The 19,926-nt window shown below is 47.7% G+C and overlaps 1 protein-coding gene across 3 annotated transcripts in view; it reads right to left on the bottom strand.

Annotated features, from left to right (window-relative positions):
* TJAP1 (tight junction associated protein 1) overlaps positions 1–15,203 on the bottom strand; it is a 40,105-nt gene extending 24,902 nt beyond the window's left edge. For 2 of the 3 annotated variants that reach the window (XM_055725860.1, XM_055725861.1), the window contains exons 1-2: positions 15,056–15,203; positions 13,924–13,998 (exon numbers count right to left, since the gene is read on the bottom strand). The gene's annotated coding sequence lies outside the window, so the exon portion shown is untranslated. Of the gene's footprint in view, positions 1–13,923; positions 14,769–15,055 lie in introns of those variants that run through there. The other variant, XM_014279882.3, reaches the window with a different exon arrangement.
* Between the last annotated feature and the right edge of the window lie 4,723 nt (positions 15,204–19,926).

Below are 19,926 nucleotides of genomic sequence, written 5' to 3'. Positions count from 1 at the left end.
AAAGGAGTAAACCTATACAGCCAAAGGGAGAAAAGAGAAAAGGGTTCACAGCCTTTTCCCAAAGCTGATCACATCCTGCCACTTTTCCCTTCCCAGAGGTTACAAATGATATTGCTACTAACTTATTTGCAAAGCAGGATTTCTACCAGCCACAGACACCCCCGCTAACCCCAGTCACAGCCACTGCCTACTCTGGAGACCACACCAAGTATACCCCATTGACTTCCACGCTGCCTCTGCATTCTGGGACTGAGTGCACACCTACACACTGACAGTAGCAGTCTCAACAGGCCATGAAAGCAGAAAGCTTTCAAAAACATGCTTTGGGCCTAGCAGATTCAGAGCTTGAGCCAAGGGCAGGAACAGGCACAAAACTTGTCTCAACTCTGTAAACAATAGAGCAGCATGGTCCATGAAGCAGAATGTAACCCTGAAGCATCTTCTCTCTTTTTTGTGGTGTTGCCCTATAGTTAATCTGCCTCAGTTTGCCTCATTTGTTGGGTTTTTTTGAGGGTTATTTTTTTAAGGGTTTTTTTTAATTATTATCTTAGTCTTCAGCACCATTGAACTGGTGAGAGATTTTATTCTGAGAGCTCAGTCACAGAAATACAACACTTTAATCCAGCTTAGGAAAAACAAACAGATCCTCCCACCCGTCTTTCATTGGTGACCTGTATAAAGCACGCAACTGGCTACGGCTCTTCTCTCCTCATTCACCTGGGCTCCAGTCAGTCCTTTTAACAGCAGGATACTAACCACAGCAGACAGGACCCCCACCCCCTGCCATACAGGCTGCACATGAGGAGGCTGCCTGTCACCAGCAGTCACAGGCTGCACTGCTTATCCTTCTGTATATGTTGTATTGTACCTCCTAGGTTCACCTTCCTCCCTTGGGGTGGATTACCACAGATGCCCCACCTGAGATCAAGCAGGGTTGCTTCAGCTCTTCCCTCAGACACAACCCCTGCTTGGGGCAGAGTCAGAGCTCCCGATCAACCATCTCCTTCCACATTTGTTATCACTGCTAGCACCAGTGTTGTTCTTCAGCTGGAGTTAATAAAGAGCATAAATAGTCTCAAGGGGCAATTGCAGCAAAGACCCAGCACTTTAGTTTCACCACAAGGTCAGCTTGTCCAGACTAGCATTACATCCCCTGCCCATCATTGCTCTTGTAAAACTGAAATGCCTGGTCTTTACCACCTTTATCCTTTGGGATAGCATAAGCCTGTTAATTATTCTGAGGTTAAGGAAAAACATCTCTGTTTTAGCAGTGAAGACAAGCTCTTCACCTCTACAGGGCTCCTCCCTGTAGACCCACCTGTAAGTAAGCTCTATGCAGATCTTCTGAGAGCAAGCTGGGAATGAGAGATAGTCAAGCCACAAAGGGGCTCTAACTGAGAGCAGAGGATGATCAGCCCCAGATATTCTAAAGAAAACAAGCCATCATGTTCCAGGGTTGTTTTTTTTGGGTTTGGTTTGGTTGGTTGGTTTGGGTTTTTTTCTTGGCAGGGGGCGGGGGGGGGGGGGCGCCAGGAAGAGGGGAGTAGTTGGTCAAGTGTCTGACTAAACAACTCAAAAAGCTAGCAGCTCACCACTCATCTAAGGACAAAGACCATGGTCTAATGCCAGTGTATAGCCAGGCAGATGTTACAAAGATAAGGTGTTTGTTCAGTGCCGACAGCAAACTGTTCATGTTTTCAGCTTCCTGCAGCTGCATGAGCTCAGCTCTACAGAGTCTGTGACTCTGGACTAAGGAATGTCTCAACTGGAGAAACACATCTGCTGCTGGCTCCAGGTGCCCCAGGATGAGACCAGTTCCCAACTTCACTGTCCATAGCCCTGCTTTCTGCTCCCTATCCCACCAGGGGGAGATCTAGCTGCTCGGTGAGGGTTACTGCTTTAGCCAGAGTAGCAGAAGTGTGTGGAACTGGACACAGAAGCACAGAGATCTGGATTCCTACAGGGTCCTGAAGCCCAGCAGGGAAGCCAAAACAAGAAACTAGTCACTTTCTCTCCACAACGTATTAAAACGCACTGACAGGAAAGAAAAAGGTCAAGACTCAGCCCTCCTTCCTCCTTAGCCAATGTCACATCAGTTTCATTCCCACTCCCTTACTCCTATCTGTCAATCAAAAAATGACAGCAGAAACCCTAAGCAAGACCTTCATTTTTGCAGTCATAGCCTAAATTGCATGACAAAGCTGAAACGCTCAATACACACTTAAATGTTCTATCAATAACATTCCACATAACCTGTTTTTAGACTTATATTGTGCTACACCTCGTGTTGCCACAGGACATATTATTTAGTTTGGCACTGCAGAACAGAAGAAGAAAAATGAAGATTCAGGCAAAACACTTTCTAATCAAGACACAAGCCCTAAAATCAGGTATGGCACCGGTTTGAAATACAACATAACAGTTTATATGAAATCAAGAGACCCCAGTGAGAATAATTTCCAAACATTTTACAATGTTCAGAGTCTTTTGCAACAAGTAACATTCCCCTAATCAGATATCCTTGAGATCCTGCTTTGCGAAGTGATACATCCTTCTCCAGAGGGGGTGGCGTGGACCAGTATAGTAACAGTAGCTCTGCAGTTACTGACTCAGAGACTGTGGCAACAGCTAAAAAGTAAAAACTATGCCATAAAGCCAGAGCACTTCTGAGAGCCAGTTCTTTCACGCCTGCTACTGTCTAAGGATGGCAGTAGGGAGGTCTTCCGCAGAACACTAACTTCAGCATGGAAATGCCTGGCAGGCCACAGAATTTCAGGCTACTAGAAATTGCCAGAAGGGGAATGGCAAGTCCCAAAGATCAAAGCAAACTGGATAATGAAGTGAACAGCCCAGGGCTTACCCAGGACACTAAAAAACCTCAGCGGTTCTTTCCACAAGCCTGGCCTGTGGGCTGCCCATACTGACACTGCCAAAAGGGACCACATTTCCCTGTGCCAGGCAAATGAAAGACTTACATAAAGAGGACAAGGAAGGCCAGCATGACAGGGGCATACAAAACTAGCAACCATTTCTCACAGACATCATGTCAAGGATCCCAAAATAATCCATCTGCATCCCGATCTGCCATCCTTCAGCAAGCTTCCCGTCCCCACCTCTTGAGGTACCAGCCACAAAAAGGAAGCTTTTCCAGAAGCTTAAGGACATTCACCCACTGACTGGGGGAAGCACTCCTGCCTGGGTTAAATCCCAGAGCCATTCCATCTCCAAGCAGACTTCTCATGCAAGGTTGGTACTGAGCACAGCTTGATGGCATGAGCCACTCCATTATCTACTGATTGCCAAGAGCACATAGGCTGCAGAGGGGATGAGCCAACCTTAATTGGCCTTATTGGTGTAAATTAAACCCTGCAACACACCCAAGCAAACAGCCAGTTCCTTCGGAGGAGCAAGCATGAGTTATTTTGCTGCAGCTATATAGGAAACATTGCTGCTAGGACATGCCCCTGGAGTGACTGTGCCGCTCAGCTCTCCCGCTGCATTCCTGGGGTTGTTTAGCATGGACTCAGCTCCAGCCTTTCCACAAGCAAAAAGTCTGAACCCTGAATGCCATCTGCAAATACAGCCAGACTCCACCTCCTGCATGCCTGCAGGCCACCAGGTGTGGCCAGGAATGGCACAAGCTACACACTAAACACACCTTTGATGTGGAGCTGAAAGCATGTAGCCAGGGGGCATGAACAGCACGCCGCCCGCCGCCGTGCTGACTCCCAGTGCAGGAATGTGGCTGCAACCACAGGCCAAGGAAGGCAAACACATTGCATTCCTCACCAGGCAGGGAACAAAAACAAGCAGCAAGCCCACACACCCACCACACTGACACACGCCACGCTCCCCATGCATGCCAGCCCTGCCACTGCCAGGACCCCAACAACAGCTTCAGCTTCAAACTCATTTATGGGGGAGTTCTTGAGTTCTCCAGGCAACTTCTCAAGCCATGGGGCAAAAGAAACAGAGCAAAGCAGGAGAGTTATCAGCTGGGCATGCAAGCCACGGGGAGAAGAGCCACCACCAGAGCTGGGAAGTAGCCACTTTCCAGGACAGGAACAGCTCTGTGTAGCAGCCTGGGAGAGGAATTTCCTTGACTTTTCCTATAAGATGAGAGGTAAACATAACACAGACTTGTTGAGCTGAGGGGGCAGAGCTGAATAAGAAGCTGACTTTGGGTATTAGGGGTGCTTGGAAAGATCCAGGCCTTTCTCCAACCCCAGGAAACCACTCTACCTTAAGTCAAGCAGCTTCTCCAAGATGCAGCCACTTGCTCATCACCCAAAAATCCTTTTGTAAACACTGACCCCACTGCCCACAGAAATAGACCTGATCTTCATTGCATGTAATATTCTTCCCCTACAGCACTAACATCTGATCACTTACATGATCAAGAAGAGAGACCTGATGTACAAAAACCCAAGATATCAGGCAATCTCTCACCTCAGAATCTCACTATTTTAGTCACCAGCTTTATGCTCTAGACAGAAAAAAACACTATTCACTTCACACAAACTAAACACTTCATGCCACCTCCTTCCTGCAAAACCCAAAGCTTTCCAAAAAATTCATGGTCCCCAAACATGAATTTATTCTGAAGGCAAAAAGATGAGGATGCATCAGGAGGTGAAGCTGTCAGCAGCATTCTCAAGTCCATGAAAGGACTTTTAACATTGTTACCCCGCCACGTTCTGAATCTGCACTTACTTTATGTAATACAACTAAGTATCAACCCACTCCTAAAAATCCACTGCCCAGTGCTAAGGGCCAACTGTGAGACTTAATAGCCAGCGTTCTCTCAGTGCCAAGCAGGAAAGCCAACACTGTCACAAGCACTATAGCAAGAATATATCCCACTTGAATCTACACCAATATCCCAAAGGCTACCGAAAAAAAGAGCTTCTATCTGCTGTGCTTTGCAGAGTAAGTTCTGAACTTCAGCAAAGCACAGGAATGTCACAAAGGAGCCAAATTTCATAAGGCAGAAATGACAGAAACCATTTAACACAGATATACTAGAACACATATTCCCTTCTACTTTCCAAAAAGCAAAGAGCACACACACAGAGGGAGCCCTCAAAACAATGTCAGCAAATTCAAAAAGCACCAACAAAGGGCCAAAATGCTGTAATCTCTGGAGAACCTGGAAGGGGAAAGGTCAGTGTAGCCACCACCGGTTCCAGAAACATGCCAATGCATCTAGCAAGCTGCCGGAGCAGGGATGGTTCGTAAGGCTGTGGTCCAGCTGGTCCGCATGTGCATTTGAAGGCCCTCACTGAGGAGAACGGTCGGGTATTAGGTAACAAGAACAGACCAGCTGAGATCCAGTAGATTTTCCCATGACCATTAAAAATCAAGACCTCAAGCTACCTATTTCCTTCTAAGCCAGTAAGGTAAGCTGCTGCAGTAGCTCCAGTACCTGAAAGAAAGAGGCATGAAAGGCCAGATTTACCAATAGATTTATATCCAAAGATATAAATAGAAGCCTGGCAGGATTTACAAAAGCACCCAAACAGATTAGGTGTCTAAATCACTACATGCAGGAGAAAGGGCTTCTCCACTTATAACCACGCCATACCTCTCCAACCCCAGCCACCACAAGAAAAGCCATTTCAGAGAGGATGGAAGCCCCTGCTGCTCTACAGGTCACCAAGGGCCATCCCTGTACAATCCACTTTGATGGTGGCAGCACCCAAACTCCCACAAGACTCAACAGTACAACCTGCAATGGCTACAGCTCTTGCAGAATGTAGGTCTACCCGTTTCCTGGAATAGGAGCTGCCTGTTCAGCTTCTCCTCTCCCTTCCCCCACTACATCTTTATTTTTTCATAGACTTAATACTGTTTCAAGGTACAACCCTCATCCTGCCACCGGTGGGTGGGTGAGTGGGGGAAAGGGGCCCTTTATAATTGTAGTGTTGCAATCTGCCAGCCCGTCCAGGCAGCCTGTTCCCGCCTGCACTGTATTAAATACCTTATAACTGATTACACCCCCATGGGGCATGATTAGCAGTCTTCAGAGAACAAAGTCTACTTTCATAAGAATAAGAACAGACACGTACTGCTAACCTACTACACAGCTGGGCAGGTGAGGAAACAGGGAAAAAAGGAGGGTGTGTGGAGGGGGGAGAGTTAACTGTACTGCTAACTCTGTTCTTTTCCTTCCCTCCCTATCCCTGCATGTCTGAGTTGAGATTTCCACTGTCCCAAATTGTTCCCTTCAGACATAACCCAGAAGATTCAGGTAATGTAAGCTCATAAACAAACTGCTGCCTGCAGAAATCAGGCAAAGTCCTAACCTGGAGAGGTAAAGCCTTGAGGCAAGCAGATTGAGCTTTGCTCTGGGTGACAGCAATTTCTTCACACCAGTTCCCAGGAAAAAGGAAGGGTGAATTCCAACAGCAGCATCAATAAAAGGAGAAGGAGGGAAAGCTCGAAATATGATCACATACCCACGCCCCTCTCTAACCTCCGTATATGTATCTGGAAAGTCTATATAAGTAACAGCAAAACATCTAATTCAATCTGGAGGTTAACTGCTCAACAGAACCAGGTGATTCTTTTTTTCTTGTGGGGAGAGAGGAGGCAGCAAACAGGAGGAAAGCCCTTTCCATAGGGATCCCCAAACATACACAGTCCACGTGCATTGCCGCAACAAAGAACCAGCCTGATGGAAACTTAGCCAATCTGACATGAAATGACCTACAACTCATTAGCAGGTGCCTTCCAAATCTCAAATGCCCACACAAACAGCCACAAATATATCTGGTGCTATCTGGCCTCCATCTCAGCAAAAAGAATCAAACAAACTGTACAGCCTTTTACCAAAAGGAGTAAGAAAAATGGAGGCAACTCCTAAGCTCAAACAAGTCTAGGATAATCCCTTCCAGCTACTCTCCCCAAATATACGACAGAGGAGAGCAGAGAAGGAAGCTCCAGGAAAATAGTCTTATTTCAGAGGAACACCTGTGTGGCAGCTTCAACAAAATAGTAGGAAGCCTTCTAACTCTGTCATTTTGGAAACAAGTCACCTGCTTTACCCAGAGCCCCCTGGCTTTGTCCTTGGCCCCATGGATGGATGCCCATGGTACAATCTAGAAGCACTTGTGTTCAGCTGATGCCTCTAGAAGGGGGCACCTTGCTGACACATTCCACCCAGATTCTTACCCAACACACCTGAGAAAGGATTTGTTGATGGAGACACCAACCCAGCTAAAAAATATCTACTTATATCTGCTTTACTCAGCAGTGGTCCTTCAGCCAGCATATAGGAGGTATCCGAACCGTACTGTTTAGTCTCATATGTACAGCAAAACCTGCATATTCTTTTTATTTCAGAAAGACCTGAAGGCACCAACTGACTTTAGGCCCTGAGGTACTCGGCACTGATGTAAACGCATCAATACATTTAGAGTTATCAAACAGATTGTGCTTCCAGGGTTTGGACAAATGGGAGTTTTCAGCATAAACACAAGTTAGTGATTAGAAGCTCCAGGAGGTAATTTAAATGATCACAGCCAGCTCAAAAATAGTTTTACTTTGGGAGTTGAAGTTGCAAAGCTGTAATAAATCCAAGTGACACAGTAAAACTTTTTATAAAAGCTGAAAATGAGTTGTGAAGCCCCAGATGGCCTGGTATATAATTTGATTCTGTTAACATGGGCCAGCAAAAGGGAAGCCACTCCTCACACTAAAAAAAAAGAAGGGAAAGAAAAAAAAGACCCCAAACCCCTATCATCCTTCAGCTCCTAGGAGATAGAAGTAGTCTGCTTGCATTTTGTGTGTATATATATACACACACATAAAATACACAGAAATAATACATATATAAGCAAAATTTTAAACCCACACAACTAACAATTAAATGTTCAATCCCCCACCATGCTGGGCAGCTATCAATCAGGCATCTGAGCTCAAATTGGAGCACTGCAGTCCAACGCTCTCCTCTGGCTGCTGTACCCTCACAGATACCCTGCACCCACCCCCCATTCCCAGAGTAAATTGCCTTCAACTGCAGAGAAGCACTCCCGCTATTCCAATACTGGTATTCACCACCAGGGCAAGAGACCCTAATTTAGCCCCACACGGGCCTTCTGCAAACTGCTAATCCCCAATACACAGCTGTTTTTCAAATGTGCGGGCATGAGCAAACCATAAACGATTTATGGCGCGTGGCAGGAAGACTCCTGGCTCCCTGCGTAGGCAGGGTTTTGGGACAAGATCATGCTTGGACTAATGTTTATATTGCAAGTTGTCAGTCGGGTTGTAAATCATCTCTAGAGCTGCATAGTAATACAGCTCTCCCCATCCAGCTGGAGCCTTGATGACATTGAATTCTATTATAGCCATTTCAGAGACACCTGGAGACCTATTTACAAAGGCATCATCTAATCAAGAAAAAATGGATACACTTATAAGTCAACTCTATAGAAATTCTGCAGCCCAGTAAGGGTGATTTGCTTTCAGGAATCAATCCAACCTGGTATGAGAAGCTTCCCAAAAATGACACTCTGTGCTAGCCCTAGAAGAAATTGGATTGAGTGCTTACACAAACATCTACTAACAGTGTATCGCTAGCAAAATGCAGTTACCTGAGGAAATCCTTCTGAGCAAAGCTTTCATTTCCTAGTATTTATATAACCATAGCACAAGCAACGCTTTGTAATTCAATCCTAAAAGTTCAATAAATATATTTTGCATACTCTAATGTATGGAACACTTTCTGCTTGGAAGAATGAAACCATTAAAGGCAGCATGTGAACTTGAAGTCCATTCTCAAGAAAGATTACTTAAACCAACTCTAATTTTAAACAAATACCCTGTCGTTTTCCATTATTTTCTTTTCCTCATTTGAAAGGGCTATGCACACAATACACACAGTACAGATCTCCCACAGGTAAGAGTTCTCAATAAGGAAACAATAGTAAACAAAAACGCACAAGAAAAAACAGAACAGTAGAATTAACTGCAACCACTTTTCAGTTATGTGAGATGGACCAGATTTCAAGTCATTTCCCTAGAATACTTTTAACCTTCCCATCAGGCAGCAGTAGAGTCCTCACTAATGAGCACCAAAGCTGCAGAATGAAATTTGATTTAGCAGACAATGAAGCAATGCATCTTTGGGAATTGTATAGAGCTTGTGCAACATACCCAGGTCTAAAAGCAGTAGCATATGCTAAAATAATGGTCAAAAACCTTAATGCCACAACGATTATCTAATTATAATCTCAGAAAAATAACATATTCTTTTGAAACAAATGCTATAAAGTAAAACTCGCCTAAGGCTTTTTATGAGCCTAACTCCTCAATAGTTAAACTACCTCATCTAGAGAAACTAACTCATTCACACGTGTTACATTAATGCTGCCGGACAACTGAGACTTTAAACACAAGAGAAAAAAAATCCAGTTATGTGTCCTACAACATTACTAAAGCCAGCTTTATCACAGAGCCAAAATACAAATAAAGAACTCAACCAAAGACACAGTAGCTGCTGTGGAACTTTCAGTTCTGAATTTGCTGACCCCTAGAAATCAGAAATTTAAACCAATTCTCTCTTACCACTAGCAGCAGGTCAGTTCCTCTGTGCCTAAAAACCAGCCCAATCCTTTCGGGGAACCTTACTTTCCAATCCTGACCCATTTCACTTTCTCAGCATCACAAAACTTCTATCAAAGTCAGTAACCCTTTACTCACAGCCATGATGCCTGCCACAAAAGGGTTCAGTTGTGCCCTAAAGCACCTGTTGTTCCCATAACAGCCCATAGGGAAGGTATCCATACAGGGATCTCAAGGTTTGCAGGACTCACTCCTAGCTCTGAAAATACAAAAACACACACACACACACACTCTTACTTTCCTTCAGGAGTTCCCCTTGTGTTCAGGCAAATATTACAAACAAACACCAAACATCATTTTATACATAGCTCCGTACCACTGGCCACTCACCTTTATTAACCTATCCATCAAACCGAATTTATGCCTACTTGACCAAGCAGCACTGATGATTCTCTTGATCTTCAACACAAATTGGACATGAGCACAGAACACAGACTGTGTCTTCCTGAACACTAGTACACTGAGTTTCATGCCACAACATACTGGATCTCACTTGAAAAGCCTTAAAGCCCTTTCTTTCAGACACCTTTCAGACTAAAGTCCACCACGAGACTGAAACGTGGAAAGGCCAAACTCCACACTTTCTTTTCCCTCTTACAAGCAAAGGAAAGAAGCACAAAGTGCTTTGCCTGACCACTCTGCATGAAGAGACAGTACCTGCATTTCTCCACGTTAATGAATAAGATGGTCCTCACATGGAATGCACTATCTTTCCCAGGACCCTGCTCTCCAGCAGCTTAAAATCTTCAACTACCAGGCCTAATCAGAGCAGCTGGGGTGTTTTGAGGGTTTGTGGGGTTTTTTGGTTGGTGGGGGTTTTTTTCCTAATGCAGTTATCACAAAAAGTTTAGTGGGCACCCTAACATAGCAAGTAAGTGTGATTGTATACCTTGCCTCTGACACAGGCCAATACAAAGTAGTTTAGAAGATGGAGCAAGAAACCTCAGTGGACAATTATGGAACAAACTGCCCTTTCTTCAAACCTTTACCTTTTAAGAGATTGGGTTATGTCTGAAAAATACACGTTCTAAAACGAGTTCTTTAGCTAAAGCAAGTCTGAACATTTCCACTCATAAGTGCTTGATCTTTTCTGAATCCCGCTCAGCTCAGCCTCAGTGCTATTATGTGGTAGTGAATTTCCACAGATTAGACATCATGTGAAAATACTTTAAAATCATTATTCAGTTTGATGTCTATCAGTTTCACAGAATTGCGCTCACCTCAACTGAAGAATACATTCCAGCTCCTTCACCTCTGCACAGCAGTCTTCCTCAGGCTTGGCACCCAGCATTGTTGAAAAGCAGAGGAAAACTGAGCCCACCCAAGTGATGCTTATCCTGCATTCCAACCATTGCAATGCTATTCTCACACTCCTACACAGCCTTCCATGCCATTTCCTTCCTAAGCACAGCTCCCAGGAGGACACTCCAGAGAGGGTGGCTCATATCATTCCAAATATGAGACAGCCTGCAAGCTGCTGCTCTTGGCCCTCTCTCAGCATGCTAGCAGTAAGACCACGCATGAACGTGCTGACAATGAAGAGAACAATTTCTGAGTCTGGAACAAACAAAGGGGCAAAAAAGAGAAAACATTAATTTAAGTAAAAAAGATTCAGCCAGAAAAGGCATTGCAAGCTGGGGAAACAAACAAACAGTTCCTGGGAAGGGAAAAAAGCAGGGGGTCTCAGAGGACCCACTTGCCTTAAACAAGGTAGGGCCTGACTTGCACTCTATAGCAATTTCACCACACTACAAGAATACACAGGACAGTGGATCACACAAGGGTCTGCTTCATTCTGAAGTCATGGCTTGGAATATCCTTTTCATCTCTCCTCCACCAGGCTTTACTAAAGCATTCAACACCACAGTATCCAAGTGTCTTACTGACACAGACTCTTCCTCAAATCCCCAGTAAGATGGGCATTAATCATATTTTGCAACGGAAGAATGAAGAGCAAGAAGCAGGAATGATCTGAACACATTCACACAATAAATCTGTGGTATAAATTAGGTAGTCTACACTGCAGTTCAGAATTCTGACCGCAGGGTCATCCTTCCCCTCCAACCAGCTGTAAAGGTACTTCCATTTTAAAAAGTAACTACTTTTTTAAAAAAAGTAAAAAACTACTACTACAGATACATCACTAGCCAATCTAGATCTAAGGAAAAGCCCTCAGGTAGGGGAACTGGCAGAGAAACAGGATGGACGATTTCATGCCCTAAGGCATTAGCTCTGTTTGCATAGATTACACATGTAGTTCCTTTGCAGTCCTGTGTAAAATGAATTCCAGAGAGGATCGTATTTACCCAGTTACTAGTGACTTGAAGTACACATAGCTAGCACAAATGCCACAAGACTCACTCCATCCATAGCTCAAGGTGCCATACAATAAGCAGACATCTCCCCAACCAAAGCCTTCAAGCAAGGAGATGAATGTACCCAGCTTCAGGACCTTAAATCTACTCTCAAAGCATCAACCAAGTTGAACAGCCAAAGACATCTGTTGGATTATGACAATGCCAGTTCCTGACAACCCCAGTCAAAAGAGCAGATGAGTCAAAAAGGTGTCAAGCCAGATCCTCATTTCTGAGGGTAGGATTCCTCCACAAAATCTGTATCACATCCAACTCATTTGAGACCCCTACATGTTGTATTTCTCCCAGCAACATGAAAGGCAGAGGGTTATTAGTCACTACTACATTATTATTGTCATGCTCTACTGTAAAAGCTAGGCCCTTGCTAACAAGTACACGACATGTTTAATCCTTTATGATCTAACTCACAGAACTATTTCTCAGGACTACGCTGTACATGTGGCAACACATGGAAATCTCACAAAGTCCAGTTTTCAGTGGATCCTCCATAAAACACAGCTGACAATTTAACAGGTTAGGGAGCGCACCTTCAGAAAAATCATCAGCCTCCAGGATGAACACACATCTAGTCTACTTCAAACTACCACTGAAATATAGTCACATTTTACTGAAACTTGTTTATTTTGCTATCGTTCAAACACCTTGGCTTTCTTCATCTTTTTAAAAGCACTTCATATGCTACACCAGCTGCCACAAATCGTTTCTCCAAGCCAGCTCAGGTACCATTCGCACCAGCATGTTGACCAAAAATCACTCGTCCCATCTGACTTTATTTGTACTGCTACGGGACAAAAAGGGGGCAGACCTGGAAAGGATTATACCTCTTCCAAAGCTATGCCACATGATTCTATTTAGAATGGTTGGCAGAGATAAAAATTCAGGGTTTGAAAGCCGCAAAGCAAGTGACTTAGCAGCAGCCAGCAAATTACTTGAAACAGACTGGAAAAGAATGCAAAGTCATTTTTGATTCAGAAAATGGTGTGAGGAGGCAACAGGTCTCGGCATGTAACTCATCCCCTCCTGACCCAATGCCTTGTTAATATTAAAGAAGATAGCCATGGGCTGTACTTTGGAACTCCATTGGTGCTGCTGATATACATTCCCCTGATTTCAAGAGCACTGGGTGCCTGGGAAGGAATGAAAAGCCAAAAGTTCCTGATAGCACAGCTAAGACCTGCTAGCTTAAATGCTGATGTAACATCCAGAAGCTGAAACACACTGTATGCAACGCACTGTTAGGATACATGCGCTTTCTGCAGCGATTCACTAAGAAGTGAATAAACGAGAAAGGAGTTGTACTAAAAGTAATTTAACAAGTAAATGAGAAGTATAATCAAAGGACTGGCTGCTGGGTACCACACAGCTGCCCCTCTAAACTGGATCTCAACAGTGAGCTCAGGAGAGGATAGAAAGGCCAGCGGTACACCTGCACCACCCATCAGGCGATCGGTTAAAATATGGGTAAAAACAATAACATGGTGGAATAAATAACCTAACAGAACACAAGATCATTAGAGTTACCTAACTTTGGCATCACAATTATTAATAGAGCAGGATCATCAGAAATTATTTCACTGGGATTCTGGCTGGGTAGACCTCTCGTGATTACAGAGAACACAGCTACTTCAGCACTGACAGAACAGACTTTAGACTGTTTCTCTGGATAGCACATAAAGAGCACTGGCTTACATCTCTGCTTGAACTTCTCAGGAGCTCTTACTGAAATTTTCAGGGTCACTCTCATTTCATTCACAACCTGGCCTCTCAATTCAGGCAATGCAGGCCTACTACGATACAGAAAATGCCACAGAGAGGGACAGTTTTTCAGATGTGTGGTTCACATATTCTCAAAAAAATTCAAGTAGTGGGACCAAAAAGAACACGGCCTGACTCAGCATCAGCTCATTTCTGTCTTTCTTACCTGCTGTCTGATGCTTCAACAAGGATTCATTGCTTCCTCTTACGTAGGCCCTTTATCCCAGTTCCTTCTCTGAATCTGTAAAACAGAGATGCGTACCTCTGAAAAGCTTTCGCTGGCACAGAACTATCTGTGTGATGGATGATTCTTTTCAGCGGACAACATCCACCTGGCATCTCTCAGATCTAGGTCATTCTCAGCCTTGCCAGACTTGCATATCATTTGCACACCCTGATGCCTACCAATGCAATCTCCTGCCCATCTAAAAATGCATTTATTCGCACTTGATCATTTACTCTGCTACAGGCAGTGTGCTCAAGCCCAGAGCCAGGTGCAGTTCCATATTTATTGTTCACCTGTTTTTCTTTTAAACTCTTCTCATATTCCCAGGGGCTGCTCACTAATTCCATAGTAGGAAGCATTCCTTGCACTACAGAGGGTGTCCAGCCTGGGAGATAATTTCCCATTCCCCCCTGACAGGTTTGGCACCAGGGGAGCACCCCTCGCTCCCTTCCAACTCTGCCTCTTGTCACTTAAAACTCTGGTTCTTTAACACACATGCTGGCCTAGACTTGTGCCACTTTGCAGTTCCTACTCCAGCAATGCTCCCTGCACAGATACTGCTTTCTTGTCCCCTACACTACCTACCCCTCCATCACCCAGGCAAGGCTACACCCTGCGTGGACCCGGCTCGGCCTGCAGCTTCCCTGCCTGCTCTGCTCCCCTGCCCCAGGTCTCCCACGGGGAGAGAGAGCTCCCTAACGCATTGATTGCTAAGGCGATGGCATTACCACCCTCCCCCACGGGAACGGCCCTTTCCCCGAGGCAGAGGCTGTGGCCCTCCCGCCCTGCCGCCCCCGGTCCCCATCTGCCACCCACCCCGCCTGGCTGACTCCCCCTGCCCACGGTGCGACCCACCCGGACCCGCTGTCCTCGAGGGACTCGACACGTCCTCCCGGCCCCGAGCCACACACGGGGACAGGGAGAGCCCCCCGCTCGCAGGGCGCCGGCCCCAAGGCCGCCCGGGAAGGCCGGCGAGGCCCGGGGGCGCAGGGGCCCCCGCCCGGGCCCGGGCTCGGTCCCCAGCCGGTCGCGCTCCCGCTCCCCGCCCCCGGAGCCCCAGCCCGGCTCTGACCCGGTCGGGCTCGGCTCCGCCCGGGGTCCCAACGACTTTGCGGCCGGTTCTGCCCCGGTTCAGCCCCGCCTCGGGCCCGCCCCAAACTTTGGCCCCGCTCGGCCCGGCCCCACGCTCTCGCTTCAGGCCGCCATTTTGCCGCGGGGCACGCCGGGTAATCCGGCGGAATCCCCACGCCGCAGCGCAGCTGCGTCATCGGGCAGCACGGGAGGGGCGGGGCCAGGCGCGGCGGCGGGCGCGCGGTGCGTCTCCCCCGTCACCGCGGCAACGCGAGGGGAGGGGCGGGGGAGAGGGGCGACGGGACGAAACCAACGGCGCGCGCGGGGGTGGGGGGCAGGACGAGCAAACTCGAGCGGCAGCGGCGGGGGGGACGGTGCCGGGGACGGTGCCGGGGACGGTGCCGGTGCCCTCCCCTCAGGAGGGGTCGAGGCGAACGGTGTTTCTCCACCGGCGCTGCCCCCGTGCCGGCCGGCCCCGCTTGCCCTCTGCGGTCTGGTGGGGCCCGGGGCCACGGGTAGCAGGCGGCGGTGGCGGCTCCGTGTAGGTTCGGTTCCACCCGGGACAGCCTTGCCTGGCTGCGCGGGCCCCTTCCCCGCCGGCGCTGCCCTGAGGCGTTCGCGCGGCCCTGCCGGGGAGAGGCCTGCGGCCGCGGCCCCCCCGCGGGGCGCTGCGTGGACGTTCGCGTTCAGTACGTCTCCCTGGTGAGACACGCCTGTTCAAAAAGTACCTCCGAGGGCACGGCGCAGGGGTGGGCCAGCAGACCGCCACCTGTGTGCCCTCGGGGGGAAGGTGGCCCGGCGGAGGTGTCTGCAAATGCACGGAACGAGGCGGGGTGGGCCGAGGCGCTGCGTGGCCTGGCAGAGGCCTCTGGCCTGGCTGGGAAGGATGCAGAACCTGCTCCTGCCTTTGCTCCTGGCTGCTCCAGCCCTTGGTCACCTTGCAGGCTGCCTCCGAGGTTATGCAGTTGAGAGCAGACCCTACAAAGAGGCAGCTAAACCCCTGAGCTGATGAAGATGACAGGAGGAAAAAAACCCCAAACATGTATTTTTGGAGCCCGTGGGTGCAGTCAGGACCCAAAATGGGCTCACAGTAATGGCAGGTGATCTGCTCTGTTCAGGTCTTTGCCAGCCAGGACAATTCACTGGGAGCCAGTGTCCAGGACCCGCTCCTTTCCCTTGTTACGTGATTCAGCTTGTGAGAAACATCATGACAGTCTGGGGCATAGCACAACCTGTCACTAGGGAAGTATCCCATCTGTGGGGCCAGGTGGAGAAGGAGGAAGAGGAATAAATGGGAAAGCCCACCTAAACCCCCAAGGATAACTGCCTGCTTCTTAAAGGAGAGGGGCAGAGTACAACATGTACCAGTCAAAGGCAGATAGCAGCTAGTCAAACCTGGACACAGTTTTGTAATGTGCTTTGGCCTTTATTTGCAAAGCCTTCCATCTGTTGTTCTAGCCTTGGGACTTGAAAAAGTCAATATATTTTAATTTTGAACCAAATTGCCCCATTTATTCCACTCTGAGCTCACACAGGTACTTTGTCCATTGCCTCTTGTGCCTGGCACATACACTCACCCTCTGCTCCCCTTCCCTATTAACATTTCTTTTATAAACACCTCCTGAGTTGATTATTCACATGATAAATAATGGAGCCTAGTCCAGAGGAAATTTGCACGGTTGGGAAACGTCCTGATAGTATTTGGATGATGTTCCTCAATGTCCTACGTTTATTAAGCCTTCAGATTTGCATTCAGGTAGTACCAGGCTCACAGCACTGGAAACTCTGCCCAAGTGGTGCCCCCTCTTACACAATAAAAGACAGGTGCTCAGCAGGACCCTTCTTCCATGACCTTGGGAATATTGTGCAAAAACGTCTGCTGCACACACAGCAAGTGCCGTCTGCACCACGCCACGCGTCAGCCAGGGATATTTCAAGAAAGCCTTCGGTACTTGTGCCCCCATAAATTCTCCAAATCCTCCCTGTGCTGGAGTCAGATAACAAGCAGAAGGACAATGGCTCCAAGAATCCAGGCTGCCCATCTGCTCTGCACTTCCAGATTCTTGCTTCCACCGCGCCAGCTGATGAAATTTTCATAGCTGATGAGGTTTCTCATTTCCACCAGGCCTTGCTGCCTTGGAGCCTTCACAGTTGTGGCCTGTTCAGGTTTCCGTGGGTGTGCACTGATGGCAGCAATGATTAGAGTCCTTTGCTTTCTTTTGGTGACCTGTCAGAGTAGGATCTTCAAGCTTTTTGCAAGCCTAGGTGAAGTAAGCCCCACAGGAAGAAGAGAGTGATTTTCAGATGGTCTCGGCATTTACTGCTTCCATTAAGCTCAACTCCTCTCAAAATCAAATCCCAAGGTCAGAGACCCAAAGGGGAGGCAGGAACCGAACTCGTGATGCCTGAACACCAGTCACCTGCTCTGAGCACCAAAAACCACTCCTCCATCGGATCCCAAAGGCCTTGGATTCCCAGTCCCTCTCCCTCTCCACTCATATCCACCCTGCCTTTTCCTGTATCCGGTATGCTTGTTAGCTGGACTCACCGCTGCCCTGCGCCCAGAGATGTGACATGATGCGGAAGCATGACGTTAGGTTACATTATATTCATTTATATAACACCATTAATACCAAAGTGCTGCTCCCTGCTAGAGCCAGTTGCTCACTAAAGCCTCTGAAGTTCAATTAACAAGCACCAGGTAATCTAACACTTGACTCCCAATAATCCTTTTATTTTAAGGGCCTCTGGCGGATGTAAAGCCTTCAGCAAACAGTCCTGGAAGTACATTTGAGATTCTCTCAAATACCATCTGAATTTATGACCCTTAGTGAAGAGCAGGGAGGAATCTCTTCAAAATACTTTCCAGCTGGCAGCACTTTATATAGACCCCTGTAACTGTATAAAAGGAACCCCTGGAGGGGCAGGTGCCACCCTGTGGAGGGACAAATCCCTCTGAAGTGCCTACGGTCTTGGCTAGCGGAGAGGTAGATGCCAGAAATAATGTCTCCCCACCAGGAGAAGGCAGTGCAGCCTTGGTCTTCTCAAGTTCCCCACCAATGCAGGTCAAGCAGGGAAGATGGTGGGTGCCAGACCACACTTTGGTGACCAGCTCGGAGCTGACACCTGCCCGAGAGTTGCGTGAAGTCCCATATCCTCCAGCATGGGGTGCAGCACTCCTGAAGGGACTCCTAAGAAACAATTACCTCCTCCACTACTTCTCTGACTCCAGCTGCACAGAGGATTCCCCAATGGACCTCAGCTGGGAAACCCTCAGAGGCAGAAGAGGTTTCTTGGATGGTCTGAGCCCACCAATACCAAAAAACCCAAGATGTATTTTGAGCAGAGCTTGCACTCTGGTATATGCCGGTACACGAGGAGCTCAGCACCCAAAACCAACAGCACCTGGGGAACAATAAGATCAGTGAAGCACTGCCAGCGTAGGACAGCCAAACAAGTCTGTGGATGCAGAATTGGACAGCCAAACACATCCTGCCAGTATGCCTGGAGCATGCACCTACCAGAAAAATACAACCCACCAGTAAAACAGTTGCTAACAACAAACATGTGTATAATTCAGTCCATCCCGCTACATAAGAGTGTGGGTTGGGGCTCAATTTTAACACAAACATGCAACCCTCAAAAAACTCCTGGAGTTTTTTCTCAGGCAAACACTTTGCTGTCAGGGTCCCCAGCAACAGTGGATGAAGAAGAACAGCAGTGTTCTGACCCATCCCAATCCAAAGTGCTGTTTGTCTTATGGGACTGCCTAAAGGCACCCATCACGGTTGGGATGTAATTGTGCTGGGCACTGCACAAAAAGACAAGCAGGCACAATATCCTGCCCCCAAGGCCTGAATCTCTGAATCTCTTGAATCTCTCTCAAAGCATCTTTGCCAATACAGGATGAAGGCAGAACCGGAGAACAATGACAGACCCACCGTCACAGTACTCTGGCATTTGGCACAGCTTGGTGGTTTCACACCATCACGGGGTTTGAGCAGAGAGGGATGCACAGCTACCGCTGGTATTTCAGACATATGTAGGGGCACTTTCGCCCGACCTTGGGGATCCTATACTTAATACATTGCACATCAACACTTCCTCATTACAATTGCTGCCTATGCATTTTTTTGTATATTTATAAATGCATATGTATAAAAATAGAATAAAATAAATAGATATCAGTGACCCCTACTGGCCATTTCTAACTAGCCATGAAATAGTGCAGCAACATCTTGCTCTTGCCTCTTGCCTGGTCCCTAGTGCAGAATTTAATCGTGGCGCAGGGAGCACAGAGCCTGGCAGCAGTGGATTTGTATTCTCTGCACTCAATTTGCACTGGCAGCATCACTGCTGGGGGCAGGCAGCAGAAGCTGGGGTCTTCTGGCCTGAAGTATTTGGTTGTGGCATCCCCTTCATTTCTGCTCATAACCAGCTCCATGCCATGCTCACCTGGTGAACTGATCCCAGCTCTTGCACTGAGCCCTGCACAGCTGCCTCCAACTCTTACTCTACGTGGTTCCAGGGCTCCGCAAGGGACCAGGTACCAGGCTGTGACCTTATACAGGGTATTCTGCCAGAAAAAGCCAGTTCCCAGCTGGGACCCACACCACAGCTACCACTGCTCCCTGGGGTGAGGTCCCTGCAGGAGGAGCTGCCCCAGCACTGCACGGTTTCTCCTCCCAGCAGCCTTGCCTGTGCCCTGCCAGCACTCCCCGTAAAGCCTTCGCCCCAGTGGGTGCTCAATCCAGCATGGGTGCTGCCATGCCACAGAGACTGAAGGGCAGCCACCCTCCCGTGCCAGCGATTCAGCCTGGTGAAGGAGTGGAGAGAAATGGCACATGTGCCCAATGAGCAGGACAGCTGCTC

Source organism: Falco cherrug, chromosome 13, assembly GCF_023634085.1.
Source record: "Falco cherrug isolate bFalChe1 chromosome 13, bFalChe1.pri, whole genome shotgun sequence".
NCBI classification, from domain to species: Eukaryota; Metazoa; Chordata; class Aves; order Falconiformes; family Falconidae; genus Falco; species Falco cherrug.
This window is presented reverse-complemented; position numbering and strand designations above follow the sequence as displayed.